This window comes from Echinops telfairi, unplaced genomic scaffold (assembly GCF_000313985.2).
Source record: "Echinops telfairi isolate 266 unplaced genomic scaffold, ASM31398v2 ScPeMD7_47;HRSCAF=170, whole genome shotgun sequence".
In the NCBI taxonomy this organism is placed as follows: Eukaryota; Metazoa; Chordata; class Mammalia; order Afrosoricida; family Tenrecidae; genus Echinops; species Echinops telfairi.
This window is the reverse complement of record NW_022103945.1, coordinates 399,250-411,757: the sequence shown is the minus strand read 5'-3', so window position 1 is coordinate 411,757 and position 12,508 is coordinate 399,250. Positions and strand designations below refer to the sequence as shown.

The 12,508-nt window shown below is 47.7% G+C and overlaps 1 pseudogene; it reads right to left on the bottom strand.

Annotated features, from left to right (window-relative positions):
• Positions 1-98: 98 nt before the first annotated feature.
• LOC101643694 lies at positions 99-12,216 on the bottom strand (annotated as a pseudogene).
• Positions 12,217-12,508: the final 292 nt, after the last annotated feature.

Below are 12,508 nucleotides of genomic sequence, written 5' to 3'. Positions count from 1 at the left end.
AGACCCGAGAACTAGAAAGGCGAGGCTCACTGAGCCATTATCCCTCCACCCTTCAATTAACCCCACATGTGTTTAATCAGCCAGGTTGGCACAATAAACTAACTACCTCTGTGATGGAACATCAGATTAATCCTTGTAGCCAGAACCATCTTTCAGGTGGGAGACTGTGGTACCAGTGGGTGTTGGTCTGGGGGTTAATTATCAGTAAACTCCTGTGTGCCAGCAGGAGCCTGGCCACATCCACCTGCCAAGGGGGTTCCACCCTCGAGAGTCCTTATGCCAGAAGACGAAGGCCCTGCAGGCCCAAAGGACACAGAGGTGATGGGGCTCCTGGGCGACAGTTCCTGCTTGTTGTGTCAGTGCTTGCCAATGTGCTCACAGCCATTGCATATCTGTTGACGAGCACGAAGTTGAAGGTCCATCCAGTCACCTGGGAAACATATCCCAGACACGCTCCAGGATGGGACTCCCAGAAAATGAGGTGGTCAGCCCTGCATCACTATCTGCTGCCTGCTTCCTTGCCACCTTGTGCCCCTTCCTGAACACCTGAACCCTGACCAGTGGTCCTTGCTGCGAGATCATCTCTCTCTCTAGACCAGCAGGTCTCCATCCTGAGGCACAGGAGAATCGCCGGGGAGTCTTCTACAAACACCAGCATCCACACCCCACACCTGTAAAATAATCTACTTCTTTCTCCAACTTCTGCAATATCTTACTCGCCTTTGCTCTGTCAAAGTAAACTGTAATCACAGTCTAGGTCCTGGCCCCGAATGTACAACCAGCGAGGCCTCTCTCCTCTGTGGGGTCTTTCTCCTCCACAGGGTCTCTCTTCTCTACAGGGTCTCTCCTGAGCTTCTTATTTGAGCCTCCTGTCTCTCCTCCTGAACCTTGCCAAGCTTTCCCATCTGGACACTGGGCACAGGTGGACATGACTTTTTGATTTTCCAGTGGTGGAGCATCCCTGCTTATGAACATAGGCAGCTGGTAGGTCAAAACCTGCTTGAGTTTAGCAAACTTGCACTGTCTGGTATCACCTAGTACACAAAACAAGTCAACTTTTCTAAACTTGCTGCTCCTAGAGGTGACTACAGCCCAGTAGGGAGGCAGTGTGGCCAGTTGGACAGGGACAAGGTAAATACTCATCCACCATCTCAGCCCCAGTACTACATGGAGAGAAGCAAAAGGGAGCCGACAGAGAATATTGCCTATTGTAGCACCTCGAGTCCCTCCAGAAACATAAATATACCTCCTCTCCTCTTGAGCACTTTGCCAAGCAGAACAAGGGACTTTCCCTTCGTGATCTACTCACACTTGATGCCTGAAACAGCATCTCAGGAGTTAGGAAGAAGGAGGCAGAGTATTTGTGAGTAACGAATTGGCCAACCGTCTCCTTCTCTGCCTTTCCCAAGTAGGAAAGGGCAGTTATCGCCAAAAGAAAACTTTAAAGTGATAAACATGTTACCTACATATCCATATGTATTCCTCATAACACTGCTACGTGATCAGTACTACAGTAAAGCCTGTCAGAGCCAGAACTTGGTGAGGCTGCCTTGTTTTTCCAGGTCTCAAAAGTTTTCTGCCTTTTTTCCGGGTGCAGTCTTATTTCTTTTTTCCACATTGTAACTGGAAGAAAATGTTTGAATTTTCTTTCTCTGACATATTTGCACATTACACATGGCTTTCACAAGTTTTCCTGCTTTTCGTTTTTGCTACAATTTGAAAAAATCATTTTATTGGGGGCTCGTACAACTCTTATCACAATCTATACATCCATCCATTGTGTCAAGCACATTTGTACATTTGTAGCCATCATCGTTCTCAAAACATTTTTTTCTACTTGAGCCCTTTGTATCAGCTCCTCATTTCCCCCCTCCCTCCCGCTCCCTCTCTTCCTCGGGAACCCTGGATAATTTATAAATTATTGTTATTTTGTCATGTCTTACATTGTTCGATGTCTCCCTTCACCCACTTTTCTGTTGTCCATCCCCCAGGGAAGGGGTTATGTAGATAATTGTGATCCGTTTCCCTTTCTCCCCCATCTTCCCCTTACCCTCCTACTCCCCCATCTTCCCCTTACCCTCCTACTCTCCTTATCTCTACTCTCATTATTAGTCCTGAGGGGTTTATCAGTCCTGGATTCCCTGTGTTTCTTGCTATGATTTGTACCAGTGTACATCCTCTGGGCTAGCCAGATTTTTAAGGTAGAATTGGGAACATGATAGTGGGGAGGAAGAAGAATTAAAGAACTAGAGGAATTTTGTATGTTTCATGGGCGCTATACTGCACTCTGACTGGCTTATCTCCTTCCCATGATCCTTTATAAGGGAATGTCCAATTGCCTACAGACGGGCTTTGAGTCTCCACTCCGCACTCCATCTCATTCACAATGATGTGATTTTTTGTTCTTTGATGCCTAATACCTGATCCTATGGACACCTCATAATCACAGGCTGGTGTGCTTCCTCCATGTGGACTTCATTGTTTCTCAGCGAGATGGTAGCTTGTTTATCTTCAAGCCTTTAAGACCCCAGATGTTATATCTTTGGATAGTCGGGCACCATCAGCTTTCTTCACATTTGCTTATGCACCCACTTTGTCTTCAGTGATCATGTCAGGAATTTGCTAAATTTTACAGATGAGAAAACCGAGACACAGATAGGGCTGTGATTATCCAACAAGATGCAGCTACTAAGTGGAAGACTAATGATGATATTTAGGTCTGTCCAACCTCAAAATACCCTCTTCACCCAGTACTACACATTGCCTATGCCAGTTGCCTGGTATCACTCACTGCCATTGAGTCAATGCTGACTCCTAGCGACCCCCTATGTGTTTTGAAGACTGTAACTACTTACAGGAGTAGAAAGCCCAGTCTTTCTTTCACAAAGCTGCTGGTGATTTCAAATTGCTGAACATGCAGTTCACAGCCGAACTTGTAACCAGTACACCGCCAGGGCTCCTTATTGCCTGCTCAGTTGCTTGAAATGAGGGTGGGCCCATGAGCTAGCATAGGTGAGGAAATGTCTTGAAAAATGACCAGGTGCCTATTCTGTGCTAAATATTCCAGTTTGGAAGAAGCAGTCACTATTAGGGTGCCAAGATCAGGAAAATGGAGAATGTTGGCTTATAGAAGTCTTACATTGATCAGGTGGCAGGGATCAAGATTGGGGAGACTTAATCTGGCAGCAAAGACAAGAGAAAGTTATATGCTTTCCAAGCTGGTACTAGCTTGTCAAGAAAGGTCAAATTGCATATAGAGCTGAGCATTCCCCTTCTATAAGATGCAGAAATTTCACCACCACGCCCCGTTGTTTACCCAAAATAAATTAAACATATATCTATTTAAGACCTATACATAAATGTTTAAAGCTGCTTTATTCATAAGAATTAAAAAATATAAACCCATAAATGTTAATTAACTGAAAAATTGGTAATAAAAATGTGAGGGGAAGTAAGAATTACCAGGACCAATTCACAGTCTTCAAGACGTTAGTGCCATTGACATCCCACATTAAGTTTAATTTCAAGTGACGCTGGGGGTGCCTGTGACCGTTTTAACCAAAGACAGAGACCAGGCTGATTTGAGGCATTCCAAGTTCATTTCTGCAAGTGCTTGACAGAAGTGTATCAGAGTCTGTGAAAATCCGGCGAGTTAAATACCCTGAACCATATGGTGCGATGGATGGACAGAGTGGCTGCCTGCATGGGCTCCAACATAGGAACAAGAGTGAGGATGGCGCCAGACGGGGCAGGGTGTGTGCGTAAGGTCACTATAAGTTGGCACCAAGCCGAAGGCAGCTAACAACAACAACAACGACGTGGCAGTTCTGGGGGAGGATTCACAAGTTTGCTACAATGAGCCGAGCACTTCAGCAAGGGGCCAGAGAAGCCATGGTTCACAGAAACAGGAGACCTCCTTGGCCCTGAGAGCCCAGGCTCCACTGCTAATCTAAACGGCCTCACTTGCCTGCATGTGTTGTTGGCTCAAACTTGCTGAATGAGAACATCCGTACAGATGAAGTCTCAAAGGAATTTTCACCTCAAGAGGGCCCATTAGATGTGGGGATTCAACAACCGCAGACTGGATTCCAAATGATGGCACACGTCCATCATTTGACCATCAGTGGGCTAACTCCTTCCCCTCATCCATCACTCAACAGGAGCCCTGGTGGCACCGCCAGATGCGTGTTGGGTTGCTCACTGTAAGGTTGGCAGCTCTTGGGAGAAAGGGGGAACTTTCTACTCCTGGTAATGAGGTCCAGGGTGGGAGACCCGCAGAGGCCGTTCCACCCTGCACCGTGGGGTCGCTATGCCTCCGATGGACTCCCTGGCAGTGAGTTTGGTTTCCTGTTTGTCGTCACCTCTCTGCCTGCTGGTCGCCTTTGACTTCTGATAGGTTGATGGGATGATGCAATCACATTGACCATGATGTTGCGTCAAGAAAGGCTCCCGCTCACCACAGCTTTCATGCAACAGCGTATTGGGTGGCGTCGTGGCGCCAGCGAACAAAGGGTCTGTTCATGGGACCAACCTTTGGTGACCAGCCCTCCTTCTCATTTCCTGCAGTGTGGAGCGTGGGTCCTTGCCTCTGTCCCTGTCGAGACTTCTTCCCCTGATGTTCGCCCAGGCAGGAAGAGGTCCAGGAGAGCGGCCTCCCACACTGCAGGGCCCAAGACTCCAAAGCGATGCTGCCGCCACCACCGCCCTAAACAGTTTCCCCACCTTCGCTTACAGGCTTCAGAGGCAGGTTCACGCTGAAGGGCCTTGCATTTCCCGGGAGGCACTGAGCCTCACAAATCGTTCTCTAAACCGCATCTTCCTTACATCGCATCGCGGAAAAGGGCCCCCACAGCGACCAGTTTCTCCAGTCACTGGGCCATTGCCTCCCGGGGGATCCGGACAGCTGGGCGCCTGATGCCGCCCCGGGAGAATGGCAAGCAAGTCTCATCCGAGGGCAACAGGACTGTTCCTGGGTATGAGAGTCCCGCAAAGCAGCAGCTTCAAGAGGAGCATGGGGGTCAGGTCCAAGCCCCTCTTTGTCATCAGAGGAACCGCAGGCCGCTGTGAAGTTTGAGACTGGTGGCGCTCGGCCTCTTGGGAAAACACTTTTGACTTTGAATAAACATCATCCAAGCTCACTGAGCTGCCATGGAATTTTTTCTTCAAGACTCCACCCACCTCCTACTTGAAGTACAACTGAGCCAAGAGAGCAGGCCGTGCTGCTGCCCCACCTGGCGTCTAGCTAGGGCAAGACGTGAGTTCCAGGCATCCCCCAAGCCCTGCTACACAATCACCACAGTGCCAACGAGCTGTTTTGTCCTCAGCATCGCATCCGTGGCTTCTCTCAGTTTTCTCTCCTGCTCACAGAAAGGTTGGCTATGCATCCCACAGGAGGGGCCACACCCTCACTTAGAGGGGCTGTAGGTCATTGCCTAATAGGTTGTGTCCTGGCTGCCAGCACACCCTTGGCTGCCTGCACACCCCAGGGGCCACTCCAGGGATGCAGTGACCCTGCCGTTCCTTGCTCAAGTAACACCAAACCTGTTGGAGACTGGAAAGGGTGCTATGCAGAAATACAGATCAGGACCTGTGGCCCTATCACCCCAACACAGCCCTCCCATCCCGCCTCCCCTCCATCCACCACCCAGGGAAAAGGTCTGAGGATTGAAGGAGGACACGTCTTGGGGCTGCAGGCTTTGCAGAGCCCAAGGGTTGGCTGATGGGCAAGGAGAGTGCTTTGCTTCTACAATCTTTCTGAACATTTGCTCCTCTTGTGGTTCTGGCACCTTTGCTTTCTGGGTTGCACTAAGAGAGAAGACAGGGAGACACAGCCAGCGCTATAGGGGGGCCCAGGGTTTGCAGGAAGATGTGAACTGGTTTCAAAGCCCAGCTCTGTCTCTACTGCCTGTGTGGCCCAGGATGAGTCTCCTGACCTCTCTGTGCCTCCGTGCCCTCCTCTGTAGACTGGACTTCCACAGGAGTGCTCAGGAGAATCTATGTGTGACAATACTGACAATGTCGGACACTCAAGGATGGGTGGCTGTGCTTGGGCTCGGTCCTGAGAGGGTGGGGAGAAATTGGGTGCCAGAGAGCTGTGTGGACACTCTCTCCTGGCTCCATTAGCCCCATCTGTTTGCTTAGGTCTGACCAGGAGATAAGAGAGAATGATGGCTTTTCTCTGCTAAGCCCCATGTTTGTGAAGTGGCAGAGATAACCCTGTGCCCAGTGTGTTGTGGAGTTACTAGGGAGCTCCTGGAAGAGACTGGTTGCCTTTGATCTGCTCCTGCTCAGGGCTTTGAGCTGAGCTGTGCTTCTTCACGTTGGTGACACCCTGCCCTCCTCCCACTTATCTAAATGCCATTAATTGCTCAAGTCTTGCCTCAAATCCTGAATCCTGGCCAGCCCAGCCCAGCCCACAGTGGCTGTGCACTCCTGAGCTTCAGGAACCTTCAAGAGTCAAACGGGAATGTGGTTTAGGAGACCTCTGGGGAAGGGTTTGGATTAGGGCTGGCTGAGAGGACAGGCATAACGTGCCAGATGTCGGGGTTGGTACAGGTCTATGGGGAGGCCTCTGCCTCTTTGCTCCCCACACTGGGAATCCTAGCCCCCCAGATGTGTGGCCCCCATCAGATGCCCAATCTAGTGACAGTCATTGGGCGTTGCCCTGGCTGGCTCTCCATAAGCGGTGATCCAGGTACAGAGGGTGAGGACCTCTCTCATGCTTCCTCCTCTTCCATGACCCAGCATGACAAAAATCTGTATAAGCCAGTTGCCACGGGGTTGGATCCATCGCAGCCCATGACACCCCAATGCACATGGGCGTACACATGGACTCCAGGATTGCCAGGTCCTACACCTTCCCCTGGTCCCCTGGGCCAGGCCTCTGGGATGAATGGGGGTAGGGCTGGGAGAAGCAACCTTCCAGTCTGAAGCCTGATGCCATCACTATATAACTTACTGAGCCTTCGATGGGGATGCCGGGCAGCTCTTATAGTGCAGTGGTTAAAGTGCTCCTCGGCTCACTGAAAGGGTGGCAGTGGAAACTCATCATGAGACCCAAGGGTTGAGGGGTGTGGGAAGATCTAGAAGCCTGCCTCCATAACTGTTCACAGCCTTGGGACTCCTACAGGTCAGTCCTCTGTCTTCAGTGTGCCTCCAAGTTGCAATGCCCTCAGAGACACTGGATGTGGGTGGTGGTGGTGTCCGGGGTGGTGGTACCATGTGGCAGGCCTCTGCTATGTATGTTCTGCACAGATGTTTAGCTGCCCCCTCCGTTACCCACATCTTGTCCCTGCCCCCCCACTCCACACCAGCACAGGCAGGCACAGCTCTCATTGATGCGACAGAAACACTGGAACAACCCCTCAGGGTCCTGAGACAAGTGACCTGGCCAAGTTGGACTCTACATCTACTCAGGTGTGTGCTTGTGTGTGCCAAGAAGAATGCATTTACCAACACAGACAGGCTCAGGCTTGCCAACCCCCTCTGTAGACTGTGGTGCTTCGTCAGACACTTTCTTTCCCAGCAGTGTTATTAGCATGTGACTCACACAGCCTACAACTCAATAGCTCAATCACACCAAGAAGAGTTGTACAATCTTCACCACAGTCAGTTTGAAAACATTTTCCTCCTTCTGGTGCTCATCGGTATTTGCTCCCCATTTGCCCCCAACCTCCTCTGCCATGCCCTCAAGGAGCCATTCATCCAGTCTGTTGTCGGTGCATAACTCCATGTCAACTGGAAGACAAATAAAAGCCTAGGGGTAGTCCTCAACCTGTCAATCAGGTCACAGCCTGATGGTGCCTCCTAGTGGGTGTGGCTTTCCCATGAGGAAGGCTCTGGGAACCTTCTCTCTCTGCCTCCCTCTACCTGCTAGCCAGCCACTCTGAGACATCATGATCCCATCGCCATTGGAGCCCCCAGGACTTTGCGCACAGCACCATGTGATATTCCTGTATTCTGCACCCCTGCTAGTGTCTGCGTGTCTGAGGCGGCACTTGCAGACTAGTAGCCACCGAGGGACTTGAGTTGGATGCCGCTGCGATGTTTTCTTGATGTAGGATTGCTTCTTGATATAAAGCTCTTTCTTGCACATGCAAGAGTGTCACTGGATTTGTTTCTCTAGTCGACCCGGCCTAATACACGGTCACCATCGCTATAGATTGGCCTATCCTGGATTTCACATACAGGAAAACATAAAAAAACTAACAAAGGAACCAACAAACAACAAGAACAAGAAGAAAAAAGTAAAAGAGAGAAAAATGTCGACCGAAAAGAAAGCAGAAAATATTAAAAGCTAGAATGAATTTAGATGGATCATAAGGGAGATCGGGTGAGAGGGTGCTCAATTCAAACCTGAGTGCGCTGGCAGCAGTCTACTTTCCAATGCACTCTGCATATTAGGAAGGATATGCACATCCCTGGTCCAGGACCAGAAGTGATTCGCCAGGAGCTTGATCTACCTGCATTTCCCCTCCACGTTTTCTTTTAAGTGAAGCAGTTTTAAAGTGGGTCAAAGGGGCGATCCAATGAGAAGATATTACATTCTGACCTAACTACATCTGTCTTAATGGACTGTACCATGCCCTCTGTCTCATAAGAGGGCTATCCACTTCCCTCAACTATGATCAGAGGGCATTCATCTGAGGCTTAGAACTTGTGTGGACCCTGCAAATGGATTTTGGGCTTGCACTGTCATCCATAGCCTTCTGCAAAGCAGGTGTTCACAAGTTGCAAGTTCTTGTGCTATTCCCTTTATTAGATTTGGAGTATATTCTTTACAATCCTTGGATCACATAGGCTGGTGTGCTTCTTCCATGTCGACTTAGTTGATGCCTCGCTTAGCTGGCTGTTTGCTTGAAAACAAGCCTTTAAGACCCCAGGCAGTGTTCTTTCTGATAGCAGTGCACCATCTAGTTCCTTCACCTCCCTTTGCTATAACACCCATATCTTAAGTGTTCCCTTCACAGTGTTGAGCATCAAGCAGGTTCATGTATAAGAACTGATTGTTCTTACATTGAGGTTATTATAAAGTGTAAGGCCAAAATCCATTCCTGCACCTGGTTCAACTTAGAGGCACCATTGCCATTCCCATTAGAGAACATCATCAGTCGTCCCCCCGGGGGATCATTTCCACTGCCATTCAGTCAATGCAGACCCATAGTGACCCTATGGGGCAGTGTAGAACCAGCCACGTGAGAAGAGATGACTTTTGTCCCCGGGAAACGTGTGTCACTCACTGACTGGAGACAGTTTTCATTGGCACTTTGCATACCTGAGATCAGGAGTATCACTAACCCCCCCCCTACAGTGCATATGACAGGACCCCCACCACAGAGTGATCAGCTCAGGGTGACCGTGGTGCGGCTGCTGATGCTCTCCCCTAAGTTTACTATTTGGGCAGTGGAGTGGTGATGTCACATCATCATGTCAGGCCTGGAGCCAAATGCCACCGAGGCTCCTTTTGCCCCCTTGCAAAATGAGGTAGAAATTCTGCAAACCTCTCCTTCCCTGACTGCATGTCCACTCTACCCACCACCAACCCCATCATAGCCACCACAGTCTATTCCTTTGGTGAGCAAACAATGTTTTCTTTCTTTTCCTCATGTTGTCATAAATTATGTATCGTTATGAGATTGCCTTTATTTCCTTGCAGAGTATAACAGTTTCCAATGTTTTTCATATCATGAGCTGTTTGACAGTCTCACCCTTGTTTGTTAGTGAATGCATAAGATTCCATCATGCGTATGCAACAGAGGTTGTCTAGCCATTCATCGATGGACGGGGGTTTGGGTTGTTTCCAGAAATTGTTGCAATACACCTCAATGAGCCTATATATTTTCCTGTTTTATTCTTTCTTTCTTTAAGGTATACACAGAGTAGTGAGATTGCAGGATCATGAAATATTTCTATTTACCTTTGTTTAAGAAAGTACCACACAGTTTTCCATAGTGGCTGTATAATTATGACACACCATCAGAAATGGATGAGCTTTTCCATGGTTCCACATCCTTTCTCAGATTTGTACGTTTTGGGCTTTTTGGATTGGACTATGAGTGTTGGTGGTTGGTGGTATCTCATTGCTTTAGTTTGTATGCATTTTTTAGCCAAAGATCATAATCATTTCTTCACATGATTGTTGTTCCTTTGGATGTCATTTAGTAAGTGGTCTATTCATGTTTGAGCCCAGTTTTGATTGGGTTATTGCTAATTTTTTTTGTAATTAAGGGGTTCCGGTTTCCTGCAGAGTTTTTAAACTAGCCCTTTCTCTGCAATGTAGATGTTGTATGGTGGTTTCTTGCCAGTTCCAATTCGGAGACCCCATGTGCAACCGACCAAAACACTGCCCGCTCCTGTGCCATCCTCACAGTTGTTTGTATGCCTCAGCTCATCGATGCAGCCACTGTGTCAATCCATCTTGCCAAAGGTCTTCCTTCTCCAGGGACTGGTCTCTCCTGACAACATGCGCAGAGCACTTGAGACACAATCTCCCTATACAGGCCTCTAAGCAGCATTCAGCTGCATTTCTTCCAAGACAAATTTGTGTGTTCTTTGGCAATGCAGAGTACTTTCAATATTCTTCGCCAGCCCCATTATTCAAATGCCTCGATTCCTCTGTCTCCTTTATGCAATATGCAGCTTTCAGAAGTGTGTGAGGTGATAGAAAACTCCATGGCTTGGTCAGGCTCACCTTAGTCCTCAAAGTAACATCTTGGCTTTTTGATACTTTATTTTTATTTTTTAAATTTTTATTTATGGAAGACTTTCTTTTTCAAAAAATCGTTTTATTAGGGGCTCATACAACTCTTATCACAATTCATACACACATCAATTGTGTAAAGCACATTTGGACATTCATTGCCCTCATCAGTCTCAAAACATTTGCTCTCCACTTAAGCCCCTGGCATTAGGTCCTCATTTTTCCCCTCCCTCCCCGCTCCCCCCTCCCTTATGAGCCCTTGATAATTTATAAATTGTTATTTTGTCATATCTTGCTCTGTCCGACGTCTCCCTTCATCCACTTTTCTGTTGTCCGTCCCCCAGGGAGAAGGTCACATATAGTTCCTGGAATCGGTTCCCTCTTTCCTACCCACTCTCCCTCTACCCTCCCAGTATCGCCACTCACACCACTGGTCCTGTAGGGCTCATCAGCCCTGGAGTAAAGAGGTTTTGTGCCACAGGTTTACACAACTCACTACGTTGTTTCATCACTGGGCTGCTGCTTCCATGGCACTGAGAGTGGATCCACCTCAGATGAAGTCCTTCACAATGTCATTCTTTCCTCCACTGATCATGTTAGCTACTGGTTTAGTGTTCAGATTTTGGGTTTTTTCCCCCTCTGTACATGGAGTTGTAATCCATGCTGATGGCTGAAGTATTTGATCTTCATCAGCATGTGCTTCCAGTCCGCCTCACTTTCAGCAAGTGAGATGTTGTCATCTGCATATGGCAGGCTCTTTTTAAACCTTCCCCTATCCCGATGCCTCATTATTGCTTAATAATCCATCTTCTCTGATGATTGCCTCAGCATGCAGTTGGAAACAGTATATAGAGAGGATGCAACCTGACACACACCTTTCCTGATGGTCAGCCACGCATTATGCCCTTGCTCTGTTCTCATAATTTCCTCTTGATCCATAGACAAGTTCCACATGAGCACAATGAAATGTTCTGGAATTGCCCATTGCTTTCTACGTAATGCACAGTTTGTTAGGATCCACACAGTCTAATGCTTTTGCATAATCAATACAACACAAGCAAACATCCTTCAACTATTCTCTATATACAGCCATGATCCCTTGCCCTCAGCAGTAATATCCCTTGTTCCAAGTCCCCTTTTGAATCCAGCCTGAACTACTGGTGGCACTCTGCTAAGGGACTGCTGCAACGGTTGCTTAAAAGATCCTCAGCAAAATTTTACTTGCATGTGCTGTCAACGACTTTGATCTCTGTATTGGAATATTCTGTGGGCTCACTGTTCTTTGGAGTGGGGGCTAGTATACATCTCTTCCAATCAGTCGGCCAAGTATGTCTCTTCAATTTCATGGCATAGACGATGGAGGGCTTCATCAGCATTGGCATCCTATGGTTTTCTGGATCCTTGTTTCTGGATAGTGCGCTCAGTGCAGCTTGAACTTCTTCCTTCAGTTCCAGTGGTTCTCGCTCATATGCTGCCTCCTGAAGTACTTGATTGTTGATCAGTTCTTTTGTTTCCATTGACTCTGTGTTTTATTTCCATCTGCTTTTACTGCTTCGGTTCTTTTTATTCCATTCGCTGTGTTCTCTTTCCATCTTCTTTTAATGATTCTTGTATCACTCAATATTCAATAGGATCTTTCAATATTGAAACTCGAGGCTTGTTTTTTCTTCTTAAGTTCTTTCAATTTATGATATGCCGAGTGTATTCTTCCAGTCTGGTTCCTGACCCTTGGGTTTTGTACATTGCAGTATAATGGTGTATAATATATATCACATATATTGTAAGATTTCATTATTAATACTTTAATTT